The 22,482-nt window shown below is 44.0% G+C and overlaps 1 protein-coding gene across 2 annotated transcripts in view; it reads right to left on the bottom strand.

The window, feature by feature from the left end:
- NPHP4 (nephrocystin 4) overlaps positions 1-22,482 on the bottom strand; it is a 570,758-nt gene that overhangs the window by 135,319 nt on the left and 412,957 nt on the right. The gene's annotated exons all lie outside the window — the stretch shown is intronic.

Genomic DNA, 22,482 nt, shown 5'->3' on the forward strand with positions numbered 1-22,482 from the left:
GTGTGTACAGTTTCAGCGGAACTCCGTCGGAAAAACCTGCAGAGTTTATTCCGATGGGAAAACCGGTCGTGTGTACGCGGCATTAGACCCCTTTCACGCTAAAAAAAAAAAAGCGCCAGAAAAGCTCTCGAAAACCTATTTCCATTCAAATCAATGAATGCTTTCACACTGGGGCAGTGCGAAAAGACGCCCCTCTCCACTGAAATGAATGAAAAGCTCTTGGAAAGCGCTCCGTGTTTTACTGGCAGTTTAGAAGCGCCTCAGTGTGAAAGGGGCCTGAATGACCGGGCCATTTTTTTGCGATACGGCACTGCGTCGCTTCAACTGACAATTGCGCGGTCATGCTGCGTTTTTTTCCCCCTCACAAATAGAGCTTAGTTTTGGTCACCTCTGCAGTTTTTATTTTTTGTGCTATAAACAAAAAAATGACACACAATTTCGAAAAAAAAAAATATATATATATATATATATATATATATATATATATATATACTTTTATATTCATATATATATATATTTATATTTTATATCCAAAAAATAAATAAATGTCTTCATCGATTTAGGCCAATATGTATTCTTCTACATATTTTTGGTAAAAAATAAATAAAAAATTTGCAATAAGCGTATATTAATTGAGCTCTGTAAAAAAAAAAAAAAAAAAAAAATCTGCTTTTTTAGATGGAACCACTTGATAAGGGTGGAGTCACTGCTGTGTGTGTGTAAATTTCAGCTAGAGCTATTGAGCTCTGTAAGCATTCAGCTTTATTAGATGAAGGCGTTTGATAGGGAAAAAGTCACTGGTTTGACTCATTCTTGTGTGTGTGTGTGTGTGTGTGTGTGTGTGTGTGTGTGTGTATACACATGTCAGCTTGAGCTATTGAGCTCTATAAACAATTGGCTTTTTTAGAGGGGGCCACCTGATTTGGAAGGAGTGATTGCTTTAACTTATTCTTGTGTGTGTGTAAATGTCAGTATGAGATATTGAGGTCTGTAAACAATCAACATTTTATCACAGAGGGGGTTATGGGTCCCTGAAGAAGAACTAAAGCCCATTCTTTTACACTTTCATTTGAGGTGCAAATGAGCAATGTCAAATGCCAGGGTGACGTTGTTACTTCCTGGTATTACTAACACCACAAGATCTTGTGTGATCCAAATGGACTAACAAACTAGTGTGGTGATCATGTGAAGGACTGCCCCCAAGCTGCTTGGCTGTCAGGACCCTGATCTGAACCTGCAACCTCTGCTGTGTTTGGCAGGAACTCTTCTCTCTGAGCCTCCTGAGAGGCTGGACAGCTCCCTGCCTAATTCCTAGACAACCGTGCCTTGTTTCTGGTGAACCTTGAACCCTTTTTTCCTCCCATGAACTTCCTATTTAAGCCATGACTCTCTACTTCCTGTTTGCCAGATTATTGTGCTCTCTCCAGCCAATATCTCTAGTCAGCCTTGCTGCCATCTGTATCTTTGCTACCACTCATTACTGAAATTTGACTTGTTCCTCGAGTACGTTTCTGCATGATCTCAACCTGCTATATCTGCTACTGGACCACGGCTTGCTCGCTTGCTGGTGGGGCAATACCGGGGACCGCAACCTGGTACTAACATGCAGCAAAATGCATCTCCACCATCAGGAGCTCTTGTGAATACTTGGACCCCGCACCTCGGGTGAGCCCATCCACCAGGGTGATCTGCTTGTGTACCTATCCTGCTGGTCGGTTGGAGTCTCTCTACCGCTATAGCTACTGGTCTCCAAGCCTGACCCCTGACCGTGACTATTGAAGATATGGTGCCAGTTACACTGGACCAGGGACCTCGCAAATACTTTCTGCTTTAACCCGTTAGAGCTGGCGCCTAGGGATTTAGGGGGCTATGACAGCTTTAAGTCTTCTGGGAAGGCCGTCCACAAGGTTTAGGAGGGTGTCTATGGGAATGTTTGACCATTCTTCCAGAAGAGCATTTGTGAGGTCAGGCACTGATGTTGGACAAGAAGGCTTGGCTTGCAGTCTCCACTCTAATTCATCCCAAAAGGTGTTCTATAGGGTTGCGGTCAGGACTTTGTGCAGGCCAGTCAAGTTCCTCCACCCCAAAATCGCTCATCCATGTCTTTATGGACCTCGCTTTGTGCTCTGGTGGGCAGTCATGTTGGAACAGGAAAGGGCCGTCCCCAAACTGTTCAAACAATGTTGGGAACATGAAATTGCCCAAAATGTCTTGGTATGCTGACGACCTTAAGCCCTTGTACACACGGTTGGAGAATCCGTCGGAATGTGTGCTATTGGACCGTGTCGTCGGATAATCCGACTGTGTGTGGTCTGCATCGGACTGATTCCATCGGAATATCCGTCGGACCCAATTTCCCAACATGTTGGAAATATTTCCCGACCAACTGGGCCGGTCGGACCTAATCCGATCATGTGTAGAGAATTTTGATCGGACCAAGTGCCACGCATGCTCAGATCAAATTCCTACATCAAAGCTATTGGCTACTAGCCTGAACGTAGTCCCATCGTAACGAAATTACGTCATCACGTTCTGAAAGATCGGATTTTTCGCCAACTTTGTTCGGCCGTGTGTATGCAACAGTTTCGGACAAGATCCGACGGATTTGGTTGTGGAAATCTCCGACCGTGTGTACAGGGGCTTAGAGTTCCCTTCAGGGGAACTAAGGGGTCCAGCCCAACCCTTGAAAAACAACCCCCACACCATAATCCCCTCCTCCACCAAATGATTTGGACCAGTGCACAAAGCAAGGTTCATAAAGACATGGATGAGCGAGTTTGGGGTGGAGGAACTTGGCTGACCTACACAGAGTCCTGACGTTAACCTGATAGAACACCTTCACCTTCGTCTTCGTCCAACATCAGTGCCTGACCTCAAAAATGCTCTTCTGGAAGAATGGTCAAACATCTCCATAGACACCCTCCAAAGCCTTGTGGACAGCCTTCCCAGAAGAGTTGAAGCTGTTATAGCTGCAAAGGGCGGGGCCAACTCCATAGTGAACCCTACGGACTAAGGGCCGGTTCACACTGCAGGCGAGGCGAGGCGACACCGACTTGCCTCGCCGCGACCTGCCGCGACCTCAGCGGCAACTTGCAGATGACTTCTGTATAGAAGTCAATGCAAGTCGCCCCGAGGTCGCCCAGAAGTAGTACAGGAACCTTTTTTCTGAGTCGGAGCGACTCGAGTCGCTCCTCTCAGAACGGTTCCATTGTACAGAACGGGGGCGACTTGTCACACTGCAGCGAGGCGAGTCGTGTCGCCTCGCTTCGCCCGCAGTTTGAACCGGCCCTTAGACTGGGACGGGATTAAAGTTCCTTTGCGTGTAAAGGCAGCCGTCCCAATACTTTTGACAATAAAGTATATGTCCACAAACTCTGAAAACACGATCAATCTTTTTTTTTTTAAATGAAGGCTCATTTGAAACCAAAGCTGAACTGACGAATTGTGCGTCAGTCGGAGTATTTACCCGCGCCTCCTTTTTTTTTTTGCTGGTATTATTATTCAGCTTACAGCGGTGTACACAGAGAACATACATCATAAAGTAGCCAGAAATCTCCTTTTCATTTGAATATGACCTACATTTCCCCATTCATTATAATGAGAGTGAGGGATTAGCCGCCATTCACGACCCGCGATCTTATTACGTGCGTTCCCAAGATGCTGAACGGTGCTGCCATCGTCTCCTTCCTATGCCGCGGAGATGTAATTTGCGTACGGAGCGCAAACATCCTCCGCGTACATCATACCGATGACATCACTCGTCTATGTAAACCCCCCCCCCCATTACCTCCATTCCAGCGACACGGAATTAGAATTATATATATATATATATATATATTTTTTTTTTTTTTTTTTGTTTGATTCTATTTTTTTAACTCGCCGATCGGCTTCCAGTGACATTTCACTTGTGACAGGTTTTTGGATTCGCCGCGCCGCGCTCTCCATAAGCTTATCTTTCTCCCACAGGCAATGTATGAAAAAGTATGATAATGGCAATTTAACTTTTAATATAGCTAATCTTTCTTATGAAGATTAGATGTCGGGGCCATAAAGCAGCCGGATTGTTTAACTGTGTGTGTTCACATTAAATTACGAGACAATTTAAAGGGGAAACGTTCTGTTTTTTTACAACTTCTGACATATAAATACACGGCAGCAGATTACAGCAAACGTATTCGTTACTTATTCAGGATACGTGGGTGAGAGGGAAGGCGTGCCCAGTGACTATAAAAATAAAAATGCAAATCTTGGTGTAGGGTTCACAAAGCATTTATTACATAAAACATGTAAATCAACCCAACGTGTTTCGAGGGAATGGGCTTCTTCAGGACAAATTTGCATAAATTTAAACAATTAGTGATTGCGTGAGTTATGGCACAGTGGCCGAGAAACAAACAGATATAAACTAAACCGGCATAAAATTCAATAAAAGCGTATATGGATAGAGGGAATGGGCTTCCTCTGGACAAATTGGCACAAAGCCTTGTTCACAGCTCATGGGAATGGCTTCTTCAGGACATATAAGCATTAATGTAAACAATTAGTGATCGTGGGAAGGTATGCCCAGTGGCTTAGAAACAAACAACTATAAACTAAACATGCATAAAAGTCAATAAAAGCATATCTGGGTGGTCTAATTGGACCATTTTGATGATCCGTGTTCCAATTAGACTATCTACATATGCCTTCATTGACTTTTATGCATGTTTTGTTTATATCTGTTTGTGTCTAAGCCACTAGGCATACCTACCGTAATCACGAATTGTTTAAATCTATGGTTATAGGTCCTGAAGAAGCCCATTCCCTCGAAACACGTTGGGTTGATGTACATGTTTTACTCAATAAACGCTTTATGAACCTGCCATAAGCTACCACATTAGCAAATTGTTTCGTTTTAGTATGCTTATATGTCAGCCATGAAGAAGGGGGGAGTGTGTTCTCCCAAAACGTGTTGGTTTGCCATGCATATTTTACCCTTTCAATAGACGTTTGTGAACCCTACACAAAAAGTTGCATTTTTCGGGACAATGGGCGCTTCTTCCTTCTCTAAATACGCCTTCATTGACTTTTATGCATGTTTCGTTTATATCTGTTTGTTTCTAAGCCACTAGGCATACCTACCACAATTACTAATTGTTTAAATCTATGCTTATAGGTCCTGAAGAAGCCCATTCCCTCGAAATACGTTGGGTTGATGTACATGTTTTACTCAATAAACGCTTTATGAACCCTACGCAAAGCTACCACAATAGCGAATTGTTTCGTTTTAGTATGCTTATATGTCAGCCATGAAGAAGGGGGGAGTGTGTTCTCCCAAAACGTGTTGGTTTGCCATACATATTTTACCCTTTCAATAGACGTTTGTGAACCCTACACAAAAAGTTGCATTTTTCGGGACAATAGGCGCTCCTTCCTTCTCTAAATATGCCTTCATTGACTTTTATGCATGTTTCGTTTATATCTGTTTGTTTCTAAGCCACTAGGCATACCTACCACAATTACTAATTGTTTAAATCTATGCTTATAGGTCCTGAAGAAGCCCATTCCCTCGAAATACGTTGGGTTGATGTACATGTTTTACTCAATAAACGCTTTATGAACCTGCGCAAAGCTACCACATTAGCAAATTGTTTCGTTTTAGTATGCTTATATGTCAGCCATGAAGAAGGGGGGAGTGTATTCTCCCAAAACGTGTTGGTTTGCCATACATATTTTACCCTTTCAATAGACGTTTGTGAACCCTACACAAAAAGTTGCATTTTTCGGGACAATGGGCGCTCCTTCCTTCTCTAAATACGCCTTCATTGACTTTTATGCATGTTTCGTTTATATCTGTTTGTTTCTAAGCCACTAGGCATACCTACCACAATTACTAATTGTTTAAATCTATGCTTATAGGTCCTGAAGAAGCCCATTCCCTCGAAATACGTTGGTTTGATGTACATGTTTTACTCAATAAACGCTTTATGAACCCTAGGCAAAGCTACCACATTAGCAAATTGTTTCGTTTTAGTATGCATATATGTCAGCCATGAAGAAGGGGGGAGCGTGTTCTCCCAAAACGTGTTGGTTTGCCATACATATTTTACCCTTTCAATAGACGTTTGTGAACCCTACACAAAAAGTTGCATTTTTCGGGGACAATGGGCGCTCCTTCCTTCTCACCCAAGTCTTGTTTCCTTTTTGTATGTTTATATGTCAGCCATGAAGAAGGGGGGAGTGTGTTCTCCCAAAATGTGTTGGTTTGCCATACATGTTTTACCCTTTCAGTAGACGTTTGTGAACCCTACACAAAAAGTTGCATTTTTCGGGACAATAGGCGCTCCTTCCTTCTCTAAATATGCCTTCATTGACTTTTATGCATGTTTCGTTTATATCTGTTTGTTTCTAAGCCACTAGGCATACCTACCACAATTACTAATTGTTTAAATCTATGCTTATAGGTCCTGAAGAAGCCCATTCCCTCGAAATACGTTGGGTTGATGTACATGTTTTACTCAATAAACGCTTTATGAACCTGCGCAAAGCTACCACATTAGCAAATTGTTTCGTTTTAGTATGCTTATATGTCAGCCATGAAGAAGGGGGGAGTGTATTCTCCCAAAACGTGTTGGTTTGCCATACATATTTTACCCTTTCAATAGACGTTTGTGAACCCTACACAAAAAGTTGCATTTTTCGGGACAATGGGCGCTCCTTCCTTCTCTAAATACGCCTTCATTGACTTTTATGCATGTTTCGTTTATATCTGTTTGTTTCTAAGCCACTAGGCATACCTACCACAATTACTAATTGTTTAAATCTATGCTTATAGGTCCTGAAGAAGCCCATTCCCTCGAAATACGTTGGTTTGATGTACATGTTTTACTCAATAAACGCTTTATGAACCCTAGGCAAAGCTACCACATTAGCAAATTGTTTCGTTTTAGTATGCATATATGTCAGCCATGAAGAAGGGGGGAGCGTGTTCTCCCAAAACGTGTTGGTTTGCCATACATATTTTACCCTTTCAATAGACGTTTGTGAACCCTACACAAAAAGTTGCATTTTTCGGGGACAATGGGCGCTCCTTCCTTCTCACCCAAGTCTTGTTTCCTTTTTGTATGTTTATATGTCAGCCATGAAGAAGGGGGGAGTGTGTTCTCCCAAAATGTGTTGGTTTGCCATACATGTTTTACCCTTTCAATAGACGTTTTGTGAACCCTGCACAAAAAGTTGCATTTTTCAGGACAATGGGCGTTCCTTCCTTCTCTAAATATGCCTTCATTGACTTTTATGCATGTTTCATTTATATCTGTTTGTTTCTAAGCCACTAGGCATACCTACCGTAATCACTAATTGTTTAAATCTATAGTTATAGGTCCAGAAGAAGCCCATTCCCTCGAAACACGTTGGGTTGATGTACATGTTTTACTCAATAAACACTTTATGAACCCTACGCAAAGCTACTACAATAGCGAATTGTTTCGTTTTAGTATGCTTATATGTCAGCCATGAAGAAGGGGGGAGTGTGTTCTCCCAAAACGTGTTGGTTTGCCATACATATTTTACCCTTTCAATAGACGTTTGTGAACCCTACACAAAAAGTTGCATTTTTCGGGACAATAGGCGCTCTTTCCTTCTCTAAATATGCCTTCATTGACTTTTATGCATGTTTCGTTTATATCTGTTTGTTTCTAAGCCACTAGGCATACCTACCACAATTACTAATTGTTTAAATCTATGCTTATAGGTCCTGAAGAAGCCCATTCCCTCGAAATACGTTGGGTTGATGTACATGTTTTACTCAATAAACGCTTTATGAACCCTACGCAAAGCTACCACAATAGCGAATTGTTTCGTTTTAGTATGCTTATATGTCAGCCATGAAGAAGGGGGGAGTGTGTTCTCCCAAAACGTGTTGGTTTGCCATACATATTTTACCCTTTCAATAGACGTTTGTGAACCCTACACAAAAAGTTGCATTTTTCGGGACAATAGGCGCTCCTTCCTTCTCTAAATATGCCTTCATTGACTTTTATGCATGTTTCGTTTATATCTGTTTGTTTCTAAGCCACTAGGCATACCTACCGCAATCACTAATTGTTTAAATCTATGGTTATAAGTCCAGAAGAAGCCCATTCCCTCGAAACACGTTGGGTTGATGTACATGTTTTACTCAATAAACGCTTTATGAACCTGCGGAAAGCTACCACATTAGCAAATTGTTTCGTTTTAGTATGCATATATGTCAGCCATGAAGAAGGGGGGAGCGTGTCCTCCCAAAACGTGTTGGTTTGCCATACGTATTTTACCCTTTCAATAGACGTTTTGTGAACCCTTCACAAAAAGTTGCATTTTTCGGGGACAATGGGCGCTCCTTCCTTCTCACTCAAGTCTTGTTTCCTTTTTGTATGTTTATATGTCAGCCATGAAGAAGGGGGGAGTGTGTTCTCCCAAAATGTGTTGGTTTGCCATACATGTTTTACCCTTTTAATAGACGTTTGTGAACCCTACACAAAAAGTTGAATTTTTCAGGACAATGGGCATTCCTTCCTTCTCTACATATGCCTTCATTGACTTTTATGCATGTTTCGTTTATATCTGTTTGTTTCTAAGCCACTAGGCATACCTACCGCAATTACTAATTGTTTAAATCTATGCTTATAGGTCCTGAAGAAGCCCATTCCCTCGAAATACGTTGGGTTGATGTACATGTTTTACTCAAACGCTTTATGAACCCTACGCAAAGCTACCACAATAGCGAATTGTTTCGTTTTAGTATGCGTATATGTCAGCCATGAAGAAGGGGGGAGTGTGTTCTCCCAAAAAGTGTTGGTTTGCCATACATATTTTACCCTTTCAATAGACGTTTTGTGAACCCTACACAAAAAGTTGAATTTTTTTTGCAGGACGATGGGCTCTCCTTCCTTCTCTCAAATCTTCTCACTGAAACAACCAAACGGTTGTACCAGAAAGTTAGCAGCCCAAGCCCCCCAAACGGTGACCAACATTACCATCCACCCTTGGGCTCAATTCACTGGAAGTGACTTCTTCCTCACTGCCCACGTATCCACCTACCCACATCTAGATACCGATCCAGTCAGTCCAGCGTGGTCTCCAGCCCAAACCACCTTATTCAGGACACAGCACCAAGGTTGTGTCTTAAAACACTGGCACAATGAATGATTGCCATATTTTTTTGTAATATGATTGCTTCCTATGATCATCAGCTCCATCTAGTGGCCATAATGCAGCATTTTCTGAAATTCTGCTAACAAAAGAAGTACACAGCAGAGAGCACCAATCTGAGTGTAATAATGAACAGAGTGGCAACTCACATGTGGCAGTAAAATGGAGTGCAGGTCACAAATGGGTCACCTGCAGATGGAATCTCTGCACCCGGGATCAGTCAGTACAGTCCAGAATGTGTAGGATACCACCGCAGCCTTGGCAAAACAGGAAGCAGGAAATGATTAGGGGCCATAGAGGGCAGAGCAGAGCCCACCGGAAGTGATGTCAGCACTGGGGCGGAATGGGGGCATGGCTACGTATGCTTTAGACACCCAGCTCCTTTGTCAAGCCATTTTTATTCACAGACGTTTCTTGAGTCTACGAAGGAGCTGATAAGAGTGAATAAACTCTTATGGACCAACTTGGACTATTACCTTCTTGTCTATTCTATGCCACATACTCCAGCATTTACATGCGTCACCATGTATGTTTTTTTATTGCTCAAATAAATAAAAAAATACTGCATTATGGCCACTAGATGGGGCTAACGCACTTAGGAGACAAAAAAAAAAGTTGATCATTTGTGGTGTAAACGTCTTAAGACATCTGCACAATACATTTTTCAGACACGACCCCATAGGGTTTCAGTAGTGATGGCCATTTCTTTCATTTGGATTTATATGGTGCTACTCATTGTGCGCCTTTCTCCACTTTGGAAATGTAGGAGAAAATGACAAAGGATTCAAATTAACGCTTATTGCAAGATTTTTGAGTTTTTGTCTTTCTCTGGTTTCTGTAAATCTAGATTGAGGCCTGAAGCTTGAAGGTTTCAAAGTGCCTTGGGTGGGACAGAACATTCGATCCTGTATTTGGATTTTACTGGGTGCCTACAGCCTGTGTGAGTACACAGGTGTGCACAGTTGTTGTATACTCAGGCCTGAGGATAGCTCAGGGCTTTCAGTTTGGGGACAGCTCCCATATTGGAGACAGGAGGTCTCAACCAGGGGTCAGAAGTGCCCCCACCCAGGAGTCAAGAGACAGAAGGTCTCATGCCGGGGTTTAGAGGTACCCAGCCTGGAGTCAAGAGACAGGAGGTCTCAACCAGGGGTCAGATGTGCCCCAGCCAAGAGTCAAGAAACAGGAGATATCACCCAGGGGTCAGAGGTGTCCCAGCCAGGAGTAAAGAGACAGGAGGTCTCAACCAGGGGTAAGAGGTGACACAGCCAGGAGTCAAGAAACAGGAGATATCACCCAGGGGTTAGAGGTGTCCCAGCCAGGAGTCAAGAGCCAGGAGGTCTCAACCAGGGGTAAGAGGTGACCCAGCCAGGAGTCGAGAGACAGGAAGTCTCAGCCAGAGGTCAAGGTGCCCCTAGCCAGGAGTCAAGAGACAGGAGGTCTCAACCAGGGGTTAGAGGTACCCCAGCCAGAAGTCAAGAGACAGGAGGCCTCAACCAGGAGTTGGACATGCCCCCAGCCAGGAGTCAAAAAACAGGAGGTCTCAACCAGGGGTAAGAGGTGACCCAGCCAGGAGTCAAGAGACAGGAAGTCTCAGCCAGAGGTCAAGGTGCCCCCAGCCAGGGGTCAAGAGACAGGAAGTCTCAGCCAGAGGTCAAGGTGCCCCCAGCCAGGGGTCAAGAGACAGGAGGCCTCAACCAGGAGTTGGACATGCCCCCAGCCAGGAGTCAAGAAACAAAAGGTCTCAACCAGGGGTTAGAGGTACCCCAGCCAGGAGTCAAGAACCAGGAGGTCTCAACCAGGAGTTAGACATGCCCTCAGCCAGGAGTTAAGTGATAGGAGATCTTACCAAGGGGTCAGAGGTACCCCAGCCAAGAGTCAAGCAGTCTCAATCAGGGGTCAAAGGAGCCCCAGCCAGGAGTCAAGAGGTAGGAGGTCTCACCCGGGGGTCAGAGGTGCCCATGCAATAGGTAAGTGATGGGATATCTCAACCAGGGGTCAGAGGTGCCCTAGCCAGTAGCCAGGAGGGTTTGTTTTAGGAGTCAGGTGGACAGGAGAACCCCTATCCAGAGGCCAGGAGTGGGCCTGTGAAGCAGCACGCTGCGGCTAAAGGCTGAGTTAGCCGAGAGAAGCAGGAAAGCTGGGCAACACAGTCAGAGGGACTAGTAAGAAGATCAACCATGCTGCTGACAAGGGAGCTAGGTGGCTCAGCATTTTTAGTTAATTGTTGATGTAGAAGAACCTCTACGTTGGCAACTGATGTCTTTCTTTCTAATAAAAGTGGACTATCACACCCTAAAATACAGTTTATACTGGTGAAACTTATTGGAAACCACATGGGCATAATCACCCCAACACCACAATGTCAACCCATTGTGGTGTTGGGGTGATTATGCCCATGTGGTTTCCAATACGTTTCACCAGTATAAACTGTATTTTAGGGCGTGATAGTCCACTTTCACATCAACCTGTAATAGTACAGGACAGAATGTAGAACGTTGGCAACAACAAACTGAAATTAATTCTAACCCTTCACCGCTCAATCCATAACTAAAAGTAACAGTTCTGGCTAAAGATACTTTTTAATGAAGGCATCCATGCAAAAAGGCCCTTTATGGCCTGCCAGCCCTCCAGGAATGTGGCTTTGTAGCGTAGCCACCGGCTAAAATAAACTGGCAATTTATTCCAACCTGCATACAACTGTTTTGGGCTTGTTATCTCTCATCAGCGCAAGACATGGATAACAGGCTTCGGAGAACCTGGGCTTAGGGATCAAAGAGACATGAAAAGTTAATAACGGCTGGAGGAATGGATGTCATGGCGGTGTACAAGGTCTGTGCGGATCACGCAGAATTTCTCAGCACAGGGCAGGGAAAGGTCAAGATCAAGTGAAGGTTCGTGGCGGGAGGCCGCGCCTGGCAGAGACAAGTTGACGCAGAGCTTAGTTAGCAGGTAATGAAGATTAAATCGATCGTTCTCGTAGGATACGCAGTCCTGCTTACGCTGCAAGGGTAAAGAATACGGCTCTCCTATTTCACTCTTACACTGAGGACAAGGTCCTATGTGCGGACCGCGGCACGGCCAGGAAACCCACTCAACTACAATAGGTTTACTGCTTCCCAGCTCTTTAACCGCTTCAACACCAGACCCCCCCCCCTTTCCTGCCCCTGGGGTTTATGTCAATGGGAGTCATTGGAGCACCATAGGACTTTGCTTAGAGCGCCGCCCCAAGTTCTTGAGGTTTATGTCAATGGGAGTCATTGGAGCACCATAGGACTTCGCTTAGAGCGCCACCCCAAGTTCTTGAGGTTTATGTCAATGGGAGTCATTGGAGCACCAGAGGACTTTGCTCAGAGCGCCACCCCAAGTTCTTAAGGTTTATGTCAATGGGAGTCATTGGAGCACCATAGGACTTTGCTTAGAGCGACACCCCAAGTTCTTGAGGTTTATGTCAATGGGAGTCATTGGAGCATCATAGGACTTCGCTTAGAGCGCCAACTCAAGTTCTTCAGGTTTATGTCAATGGGAGTCATTGGAGCACCATAGGACTTTGCTCAGAGCGCCGCCCCAAGTTCTTGAGGTTTATGTCAATGGGAGTCATTGGAGCACCATAGGACTTCGCTTAGAGCGCCGCCTCAAGTTCTTGAGGTTTATGTCAATGGGAGTCATTGGAGCACCATAGGACTTTGCTTAGAGCACCGCCCCAAGTTTTTGAGATTTATGTCAATGGGAGTCTTTGGAGCACCATAGGACTTTGCATAGGGCGCCGCCCGAAGTTCCTGAGGTTTATATCAATGGGAGTCATTGGAGCACCATAGGACTTTGCATAGGGCACCGCCCGAAGTTCCTGAGGTTTATGTCAATGGGAGTCATTGGAGCACCATAGGACTTTGCTTAGAGCGCCGCCCCAAGTTCTTGAGGTTTATGTCAATGGGAGTCATTGGAGCACCATAGGACTTTGCTTCAACACCAGGCACCCCCCCCCCCCCTCCTCCCTTCCGGCCCAGGCCAAATGGGTCTCATCACAGAAGGCAGAAGTGGGGAGGAGGATGGGCCGGAAATGACGTAGATCGCCAAGCTTCTCCTTTTGGGTGGAGCTCCGCTTTAACAGCCATGCACTTAAAACTGGACTGCAAAACACAAATGAATGGCGTCCACGCCTCGTTGGGTGATGGTGGGTGGTCATAATGTGATGGCTGATCGGTGCGTATATATTTGTGTATTTAACAATGTGCTTGGCGTTCAGCTTTAACTTTAATGTGATTATGTAATGCAGAGATACAAGTGATTTATTTTTTAACTATAGGATTAAGAATAATCAGATCCCATTAGCTCCATGGTTCCAACACACAGCAAACCCGATCGCACAATCACTAATAACGCTAATCGCCGGTGCGGCTCAATATAAAGGAGAATGAAATGTAAAGAAAGGACCAGGAGAAGCGACATTGGAAGCGCAGAACGAAGACACGGCGAGCCGTTCCAGGTACTGCGCAAAAAAAATAGAAAATTAGCGGGTTTTGTCTTTTCATTGGTTTATCGCCATACACACATCGATCGTTAATAAACGCTATTTCTGAATACACAGCATAGGGGCAATCTATACTTCCGTCTCAACCCTCCTGTATTATATTGTAACTGCACTGTCTTTTCCTTTATATTGTAAAGTGCTGCACAAACTGTTGGCGCCATATAAATCCAGTAGAATAATAATAATAATAGTTTTGCTAGAATTAATTACATAATTTTTTTTTTTTTATTGTACGTTGCCGTTGGACGCAGATAGAGAGGCGAAGCCCCGTTCTCGCCGCCACCTGCAGTGCTGTCACTCTGCCAGTTCCATTACCGCTACAGATGGAGAACGGATAAACATGACACCGGCGTGATCTCCACCCGCTCCCCCATACCAGCTGACAACTGCGCACTTCCAGAGAGCGATTAATGAGACGTGGGAGGATAACGGGATCCGGGGGGACACTTGGACCAGATCCCCCAGACTAAGGATAGAGAATAAACTTAAAGTGAACCAAGCAGGGAAAGGCAACACCTTCACTTAAACGGTAACTCCACTTCTGTGGAAATTTTTTTTAATAAAGTAATAATAAAAAAATAAATAAAATGATATAACATATACAATTGCTACATAAGGCACATTGTAATTGAATATTATTAAAAATTCCCTTTGCTTTCCAATCTGCAGCTGCTGTAATCTTCTGTAAAATGCAATATGGTGAAAAACATGATAAACCCTCTAATGGGGGAAACACGTTAGAGGGAAGGAGCCAGGTCGAGTATTAAAGTGATTGTAACGCCTAAACATGTTTTACCTTACATACCTTGCACTAGGGCAGAATTTCCGGTATCCTATCATATACAGTCCCCCATCCGATAGTGTCCGCTGTGTACTGCGCATGCGCAGTACACAGCACACACAGATTCCGAAAATAGCCGAAGATGAACGGTGCCTGCGCCATGAGTTCAGGTTCTAGCCCCACCATCCAAGTGGACATAGAGTTGGAATAAAAAGAGCCCGAACAGTGGCGAGCGAAGCAATATTTGCAGCCCTATGTCCGCTTGGATGGTGGGGCTACCACCTCCACTCATGGCGCAGCGAATCTTTGGAGATTTTCCGAATCTCCTTCTGCTCCGTACTGCGCAAGCGCTGCGCCTGCACAGTACGGGCGGACACTATCTGATGGATGGATGCTATATGCCAGAACACCGGCCCAGAGTCTTCTAAGTATAGAAATGTTTTGTTTTTTTTATTTACCTTTACAATAACGTTTAGACCACCTTGAGCAATAAAGTAGATTGTACTTACACAGGAGAGAGAGGGAGAGAGAGAAAGAGAGAGAGAGAGAAAATTAAAAAGAGAAAGAGAGGGGGGAGAGAGAAAGAGGGGGGAGAGAGAAAGAGGGGGGAGAGAGAAAGAGGGGGGAGAGAGATAGAGAGAGAGAGAGAGAGAGAGAGAGAGAGAGAGAGAGAGAGAGAGAGAGAGAGAGAGAGAGAGAGAGAGAGAGAGAGAGGGGGGGGAGAGAGATAGAGAGAGAGAGAGAGGTAAAATAAAAGAAAATGAAAAAAGAGAGAGGGGGAGAGAGAAGGGGGGGGGAGAGAAAGAGAGAGAGAGATCAAATTAAAAAGAGAAAGAGAGGGGGAGAGAGAAAGAGAGGGGAGAGAGATAGAGAGCGAGAGAGATAGAGGTAAAATAAAAGAAAGAAAATGAAAACAAAAGAGAGAGGGGGGGAGAAAGAGAGAGAGAGAAATAAGAAAGAGAGAGAGAGAGAGAATTAAAAAGAGAAAGAGAGGGGGGAGAGAGAAGAGGGGGGGATAAAGAGGGGGAGAGAGAGATAAAATTAAAAAGAGAAAGAGAGGGGGGGAGAGAAAGAGAGGGGGGGAGAGAAAGAGAGGGGAGAGGGGAGAGGGGGAGAGAGAGAGAGAGAGAGAGAGAGAGGGAGAGGTAAAATAAAAGAAAGAAAATGAAAAAAAAGAGAGAGGGGGGAGAAAGAGAGAGAGAAATAAGAAAGAGAGAGAGAAATAAGAAAGAGACAGAGAGAGAGAAATAAGAAAGAGACAGAGAGAGAGAGGGAAATAGAAAGAGAAAGAAAGAAAGAGAGAGAGAGAGAGAGAGAGAGAGAGAGAGAGAGAGAGAGAGAGAGAGAGAGAGAAAATAAAAGAAAGAGAGAGAGAGAGAGAGAGAGAGAGAGAGAGAGAGAGAGAGAGAAAATAAAAGAAAGAGAGAGAGAGAGAGAGAGAGAGAGAAAATAAAAGAAAGAGAGAGAGAGAGAGAGAGAGAGAGAAAATAAAAGAAAGAGAGAGAGAGAGAGAGAGAGAGAAAATAAAAGAAAGAGAGAGAGAGAGAGAGAGAGAGAGAGAGAGAGAGAAAATAAAAGAAAGAAAATGAAAAAAAAGAGAGAGGGGGGAGAAAGAGAGGAAGAAAGAGAGAAATAAGAAGGAAAGAGAAAAAAGAAAAAGAAAGAGAGAGAGAAAAAAAAGAAAACGAAAGAGAGAGAAAGAAAGACAGAGAAGCAACACTAAGGTTTTGGGGGAAAAAAGCTAAAAGAATAAGGGGAGGAAGTAGTTAAAAAGAATAATAAAAGTTATTGGGTAACTCCACTTTCTTGGGAAAAAAGTAGCAAATAAATAAAATGTAACATATACAATTGCTACATAAGTTATATTGCAATTGGATGTTAAAAATTACCTTTCATTCCCAATCTGCAGTGTTGTCATTTTCTGTAAAATGCAATATGGCCACCAGGAGGCACTCTGTACACAGAAATGTAATTTTCTGCTTGTGTGATTGGCTCTCTGATTTTCCCAGAAGTCCGCACTAAGATACAAGTCAGATTTTAGGCATCCCCTGAAATAGGAATTTCAGTTTTGGTGAAATACTCCCCAAGGGTTAAACACTTCAAAAGGGATTCAGACCCTGCAGCTTTCCTCATTAGAACACTGAGAGTGAACCAGGTGATTATAACCCCTTCCCGCCAAGCGTACGCGGATATGCATACTCGGCTTTCAGGGGTTATACTGGGATGATATGCAGCTGCAGGCGTCATTCCGGTACCATATTTTAGATCAGGTGATCGGCTTTCCAGGCATAACAACCGATGTGGCTAAAAGCCACTCGATTGTTATCCCGGAGGAGAGGGAGGGGACCTACCCCCCTCTTGCCGCTCTGACCGGGCCTCCCGTCCCACCGGGAGACCCGATCCTCCATCTGCCACTTCCCGCGGCTAGAGACAGACTGTAATGAAGCCGCAAACGTCTTTGTTCCAGTCTCCTGGATGTAAACAAGGAAGCGACGTCACTTCCTGTTTACTCGGCTGCCAATGGCGCCGGATTTAAAAAAATATACAGTGTTCAGATAGACCGTTTTCAGTGATCTGAATACTTTGAAGTGTAAAGGAGGGATTGGAGGTTTTTTAGATCCCCCCGATCCCTCTATAAAGAGGACCTGTCACATAGGATGTTTACATTCCTTGTGATAGCAATAAAAGTGATAAAAAATGTTTTTTTTTTTTTAAAAAAAACACAATTTAATAATATAAAAATAAATAAGAATTTTTTTTTTTTAAAGCGCCTCCTCACCGCGAGCTCGCACAGCAAAGAAAACACATACGGAAGTCGCGCCCGCATATGTAAACGGTGTTCAAATCACACATGTGAGGTATCGCCGCGATCGTCAGAGCGAGAGCAATAATTCTAACACTAGACCTCCTCTGTAACTCAAACCTGGTAACCGTAATTTTTTTTTTTAAAGTGTCCCCTATGGAGATTTTTAGGTATCAAAGTTTGTCGCCATTTCACGAGTGCGTGCAATTATGACATGTTTGGTATCTATTTACTCGGCGTAACATCATCTTTCACATTATACAAAAAAAAAAATGGGATAACTTTACTGTTTTTTTTTTTTAAATTCATGAAAGTGTCCCTTTTCCCAAAAAGTTGCGTTTAAAACACCGCTGCGCAAATACCGTGTGACATAAAATATTGCAACAATCGCCGTTTTATTCTCTGCTAAAAAAAAAAAAAAAAAGAATAATTATATATGATTATATATATATATATATATATATATATATATATATATATATATATATATATATATATATATATATATATATATATATATTGCGGGTTCTAATTTTAGAGCAAAAAATACGGATTTTAACTTGCAAACACCAAATGTCAGAAATAGGCTTAGTCATGAAAGGGTTAATGAACCCAGACCCTCGCAATCAGAATCTGTCTGCAGAGGAAACAAGCAGCTATTTCTTCAGGATAACAAAAAGTAGGAGCTGCTACAAAGTTTGTTACAATGCCTGAGATCACCCGGGGGAGGGGTTTTTCTCAACATTGGTGGAGTTACTCTTTAACCACTTCCCGACCAACGCATGTACAGGTACGTCCAATATTCAATGCCGCCCTGCCATCGCGCTGGTCGGGACCCCCGTGAGTCCGGTCGCGGGACCCGCGGACTCGATCGCCGCGGGCATCCCCATGATCGTCTCACGGAGTGGCCGAATGGAGGAAATGCTGTGTAAACAACATTTCTCCATTCTGCCTAGCAACTAGTGACGCTGATCTCTGCTCCATGTGATTGGAGCAGAGATCAGTGTTCACTAAATGAACACTTAACCCCTACACTGCCACCCACTGGTTAACCCTTTCACTGCCAGTGTCATTTACACAGGAATCACTGCATTTATATAGCACTGATTACTGTATAAATGACAATGGTCCCAAAAATGTGTCAAAAATGTCCGATGGGTCCCCCACAATGTCGCAGTCACAATAAAAATCGCTGATCGCCGCCATTACTAGTAAAAAAAAAATAATAAAAAATTATTAATAAAAATGCTATAAAACTATCCCCTATTTTGTAAACGCTATAACTTTTGCGCAAACCAATCAATAATCGCTTATTGCGATTTTTTTTTACCAAAAATATGTAGAAGAATACGTATCGGCCTAAACTGAGGGAAAAAAATGTTTTTTTATATATTTTGGGGGATATTTATTATAACAAAAAGTAAAAAATAATGCGTTTTTTTCAAAATTGTCGCTCTATTTTTGTTTATAGCGCAAAAAATAAAAAACGCAGGGGTGATCAAATACCACCAAAAGAAAGCTCTATTTGTGGGAAAAAAAGGACGTCAATTTTGTTTGGGAGCCACGTCGCACGACCGCGCAATTGTCAGTTAAAGCGACGCAGTGCCGAATCGCAAAAAGGGGTCTGGTCTTTGACCAGCAAATTGGTCCGGTCTGCAAGTGGTTAAAGCAGTGTTTCTACTTTTGCAGTCTAATTTGAGGAAACACCGCCATATGATTGTTATGTTTTACCAATCACGCCGTGTACCTAAAGTCATTTAAAAAACAAAAAAAAAAAAAAAAAAACACTTTTCTTACATTATGTGGAAAAATTTGAAATGAGAGGGAACACAGTGTGTCCCCACTAAGAAAGCAGGAAGTGGGGACACACTGGACTTCCCTTTATTATTATACACTGGAGAAGGCCAGTTTCTACATCTTTAACCACGTGCCTACCGGGCACTTTCACCCCCTTCCTGCCCAGGACAATTTTCAGTGCTGTCACACTTTGAATGACAATTACGCGGTCATGCTACACTTTACTGATATGACATTTTTATAATTTTTTTTCCCCACAAATAGAGCTTTCTTTTGGTGGTATTTGATGACCTCTGGGTTTTTTTTTTTTTTTTTTTTTTGCTAAACAAATGAAAATAAGAGACACTAATATGCAGCACCGATGGGCACTAATAGGTGGCACTTATGAGGAGGCACTAATATGCTGCACTGATAGGCCACTCTTCCATAAAGGGCAGATTTGTGGAGAGACGACTAATAGTTGTCCTGTGGACAGATTCTCCCCCCTGAGCTGTGGATCTCTGCAGCTCCTCCAGAGTTACCATGGACCTCTTGGCTCTTCTCTGATGAATGTTCTCCTTGCCCGGCCCGGTCAGTTTAGGTGGACGGCCATGTCTTGGTAGGTTTGCAGTTGTGCCCATACTCTTTCCATTTTCCGATGATGGATTCAACAGAGCTCCGTGAGATGTTCAAAGCTTGGGAGATCTTTTTATAACCTAACCCTGCTTTATACTTCTCTACAACTTTATCCCTGACCTGCCTGGTGTGTTCCTTGGTCTTTAAGATGCTGTTTGTTCACTAAGGGTCTCTAACAAACCTCTGAGGGCTTCACACAACAGCTGTATTTATACTGAGATTAAATTACACACAGTTGGACTCTAGGTGACTTCTGAAGGCAATTGGTACCAATAGATTTTAGTTGGGGGGGGGTATCAGAGTAAAGGGGGCTGAATACAAATGCCCCTCCCCCCCACACTTTTCACATATTTATTTGTATCATTTATCATTTTCCTTCCACTTCACAATTATGTGACACTTTGTGTTGGTCCATCACATAAAAATCCCAATAAAATACATTTATGTTTTTTGGATGTAACATGACAACATGCGGGGAATTTTCAAGGGGTATGAATACTTTTAAGGCACTGTATCTGCGACACGTGGAATCGCATGAATATTGCAAGTGGGAAAAAGAGTGAATGGGGACCAAAGCTGCCCGTCCTAAACTGAAACCCACGCAGGCAAATTCTGTCCAGACCCGGCCTCATCTCCCGCTCCAGGCCGGGGGAAAAGATGGAAGAAGTACTTTGGTCTTCTACACACACAGATCTGAGAGCGCGGGGGGGGGGGGGGGGGGAGGGGTTTGCCGGGAGCCCCCCCATAGGGATTCCAGTCCTCCTTCGAGAATACCGCGAGCAAAACGTGCAACTCGCTAAACATCAGCCTGGTCCGGTCTACTAAAAATACATCTGAATTATTGAAGAAGCTTTAAATTGTACATGAAAAAAAGAATCCAGGCAGAAATAATGACATCAGAGAGGACCGGTCATTAAAGTATATGACGATCGCAGTTCTGTAGCAAGGCTTTCATTGGACACGTTTCCTCTCTGGCTATATATATATATATTACTATATTAGAGGTGACTGCTGCATGCAACCAATCACATAAAGCACTTCAATACCGGGCACTTTTACCCCCTTCCTGCCCAGGCCATTTGTCAGCTTTCAGCGCTGTCACACTTTCAATAACAATTGCGCAGTCATACTACACTGTACACATGTGACAATTCTGCTAATCTTTTTCACACAAATAGAATTTTTTTTTGGTGGCATTTAATCACCGGGGGGGGGGGGGGGGGGGGGGTCACTGATGAGGTGGCAAAGATGAGGCTGCATGGATGGGCACTGATAAGCTGCACTGATGGGCACTGATGAGGCGACACTGATGAGGCTGCATTAATGGGCACTGATGGGCACTAATGAGGTGACACTGATGAGTGCTGATGAGGAGGAATGGATGGGCACTGATGAGGAGGCATGGTTTGGCACTGATGAGGAGGCATGGTTGGCCACTGATGAGGAGGCATGGATGGGCACTTATAAGCAGCACTGATGGGCTGCACTGATGGGAACTAATGAGACTGCACTGATGTGTGCTGATGAGGAGGAACGGATGGGCCCTGATGAGGCTGCATGCATGGGCACTGATGAGGCTGCACGGGTGGGCACTTATAAGCAGCACTGATGGGCACTGATGAGGCTGCATGGATGGGCAGTTATAAGCAGCACTGATGGGTACTAATGAGGCTGCACTGATGTGTGCTGATGAGGCTGCACAGGTGGGCACTGATGAGGCTGCATGGATGGGCAGTTATAAGCAGCACTGATGGGTACTAATGAGGCTGCACTGATGTGTGCTGATGAGGCTGCACAGGTGGGCACTGATGAGGCTGCATGGATGGGCAGTTATAAGCAGCACTGATGGGTACTAATGAGGCTGCACTGATGTGTGCTGATGAGGCTGCACAGGTGGGCACTGATGAGGCTGCATGGATGGGCAGTTATAAGCAGCACTGATGGGTACTAATGAGGCTGCACTGATGTGTGCTGATGAGGAGGAACGGATGGGCACTAATGAGGCTGCACTGATGGCCATTGATGAGGCTGCACTGACGAGCACTGATGAGGCTGCACTGACGGGCACTAATGAGGTGACACTGATGTGTGCTGATGAGGAGGCACAGATGGGCATTGATGAGCTGCGCTGATGGGCATTAATGAGGTGACACTGATGTGTGCTGATGAGGTGGCACTGACGGGCACTAATGAGGTGACACTGATGTGTTCTGATGAGGTGGCACTGACGGGCACTAATGAGGTGACACTGATGTGTGCTGATGAGGTGGCACTGACGGGCACTTATAAGCTACACTGATGGGCTGCGCTGATGAAGCTGAACTGATGGGCACTAAGGAGGCTGCACTGATGTGAGCTGATGAGAGGAAAGGAGAGGCACTGATAACATAAAGACATGGATGAGCGAGTTTGGGGTGGAGGGACTGGACTGGCAAAGGCCTGACCTCAACCTGATAAAAACACCTTTAAGATGAATTAAGAGTGGAGGCTGTGAGCCAGGCCTTCTCATCCAACATCAGTGCCTGACCTCACAAATGCTCTTCTGGAAGACTGGTCAAACATTCCCATAGACACCCTCCTAAACCTTGTGGACGGCCTTCCCAGAAGAGTTGAAGCTGTTATAGCTGCAAAGGGCGGGGCCAACTCAATATTCAACCCTACAGACTAAGACTGGGATGTCATTAAAGATCATGTGCGTGTAAAGGAAGGCGTCCCAATACTTTTGGCAATATAGTGTATATTATCTGTGAATTGAGGTGGACTTCCACTGTAAGAATAACATTGAGT

The sequence above is a fragment of the Lithobates pipiens genome, unplaced genomic scaffold (assembly GCF_037356315.1).
Source record: "Lithobates pipiens isolate NorthernLeopardFrog02 unplaced genomic scaffold, aLitPip1_a1.2 Scaffold_27, whole genome shotgun sequence".
Classification (NCBI taxonomy): Eukaryota; Metazoa; Chordata; class Amphibia; order Anura; family Ranidae; genus Lithobates; species Lithobates pipiens.